The following is a 2,524-nucleotide window of genomic DNA, read 5'->3' as shown; positions in this document are numbered from 1 at the left end:
CCCGAGTAGCTGTGACTACAGGCGCCCGCCACCACGCCCGGCTAGTTTTGTTTTTGTATTTTTAATAGAGACGGGGTTTCACCGTGTTAGCCAGGATGGTCTCGATCTCTTGACCTCATGATCCGCCCACCTCGGCCTCCCAGAGTGCTGGGGTTACAGGCATGAGGCACCCAGGATTTTTCTAAGATAAACTATAATTTAGAATTTTTGCTTTATTTCTTCAATTTAACCAGTAAGAAATGAAGTACACTTTTCAGGAAAACAGTCTTTTCTCCCCAACATTTATTTTTTCTATTAACGTCAAACTTTATTCCAAAGAGTTTGGTCCGTAAAATGTCTGCCTGGTGGAAGTGAGATTTTCTTTGAGCCTTTTTAGTATTCGTTTTCCCGTGTTTTATCCGGCCAGGGAGATGTAAAGCGCTGTTTCCTTGGGATGGAGAATTTGTGTGTAATTTACATTATTGTTTCATTTGCTTACTTTTGTCTGTCTTTCCCCCCTGCCATGTAGTGAGTATCACAAACACAGGAGGTAGGACCTGACTTATTCACTATTTATTACAGCCGCAGTTCCTAAACAAGCACCTCACACAAAAGAACGTGCTGTAAACACCTGTGCAAAGAGCGGCTCCATGAAGCAAGCTCGCACGCCAGTCTTTCGAATTGTCTACTTTATATATCAATGATTTTAAAAGATGTTGCAATCTCCCACTGATAATTTATTTAAATTTCCTCCTGAATTTCCATCTGATATAGTCTTGATGTGTTTTTACACTAAGTAATCCCAACACAAACCTTGTCGAGACTCCGTGTTTCACTGAGACAGCATCAGTGGTGCCAGACTTTCCCTCCTACTGTAAAAACCTTCGAAACTAGAAAAACACACGAGACGATTGACTTCAGATATTGACTAACAGGTAGCCCAAGAATGGAAGGAATCCCTGGGAGAAGAGAATGAATGCGATGAGGCTGCCGTTGCCCGGCCTTCTGCCTGGAAGCCGACCCCACCACACAGAGGAAAGTCAGGCAGAACACAAGTCCCACTGAGTGAGGGAACAGAGACCCCTGTTCTGGGATGTTGAAGTGGCTAAAACTTGGCGGGAAGAACAACATCGAGAAAGGATCTGTGCAGAGAGACGGCTCCACAAATCCGCCCGGGTCTCCCTGAGTCTGTGGCTCAACGCGGACGTAGACAGACTGAAGGCAAAATTCCATCAGGCCATTCTCGGAGATCCTGGGATCCATACGTTCAACAATCCCAGGAATCCAAACCGGGCTGGGACTCACTCGTGTTTCCATCCGCCCACATAGAGAGAACCTGGTGAACACATCGTGTGCTCAGCATAAACCGGAGAGTCTGAGGCTAAACCAGCCTCCCAGGAGAGAACGCCCCAGACCTGTGCTCTCGAGTTTCCAGATAAAGTCCAGGAGAGACCAGTGTGGTCTGAAGGTTACGTAAATGTCACCGAATCGAAACTCCAAACTCTTTAAAGGAAGACAATAAAGCACAAAAACTCATCACCAAAACAATCACAGTGTCAAGCATCTAATTAGGAATCAGTCACCATGTTAGCAGGAGAAAAATATGACCTGTAACCCCAAGAAAAGTCAGTCAACAGAAAAATACCCAGAAATGACAGAGATGTTGGAATTTTCAGACAAGAATGTTAAAACAGCTATTATAAATTATAAATGTGTTTAAGGATTTAAAAGAACACATGATCATAATGTGAGAGAAAAAGAAACATAATGTGAGAGAAATGTTAAGAAGAAATAAATAAAACTAACACTAAAAAGTACAATATCCACAGTGACTAATACACTTACAGGTCTTACGAGCAGATGAAACACAGCAGAAGCAAATAAAATCAAGCTTGAAAATATAGCCACGGGAATTATCCAAAGCAAAGCATAGAGATAAAAGAAAGAACAAACATAATTAACAGAACCTCAGTTACACATAGTACAATTTCAGTCTAACTTGCCCGTAACCGAAGTTCCAGAAAAAAAGGGTACAGAAAACTATTTGAAGACATGGCAGACTTATTTTTTTTTTCTAAATTTGATGCCAACTTTAAACTCTCATGTAAAGAAAAGTGTTCTCACCGGCCTGGTGTCGAACAAAAAGAAAATCAGAAAGAATGATGACTGCAATAGATTGAAACACATCAAAGGCATAAGGTCCGTGTGTGCACCTGACGCTCATAAAGCCTCCCCCGTTGGTCAGAATGGGAGGGGGATAGAACCAACTCTTGGCTCTGAAACGAAAGCGGGTTCAAATGCTTATCTTTCTTTTTTTAGCTAAAAATGGATGAAAGAACATTTTTGTTGAGAGAAAATTTCCAGCTATTACTCAAAAGTGAAGTTAGAAAGTCACCGTTTTGCAGCTCTTTGACATAATTCATCGATTCAATCATCACAAACAGCTGCTTTCCACATTCATTAAGTGAAATGGTGGTTGGGGGCGGGGAGCTGGGTAAGTCTGACCCTGCCAGTCTTAATGTCATTAAGACCTAATGGGCCTCCT

This window comes from Mandrillus leucophaeus, unplaced genomic scaffold (assembly GCF_000951045.1).
Source record: "Mandrillus leucophaeus isolate KB7577 unplaced genomic scaffold, Mleu.le_1.0 Scaffold288, whole genome shotgun sequence".
Lineage (NCBI taxonomy): Eukaryota > Metazoa > Chordata > Mammalia > Primates > Cercopithecidae > Mandrillus > Mandrillus leucophaeus.
Note: the sequence above shows the minus strand (reverse complement) of the source record.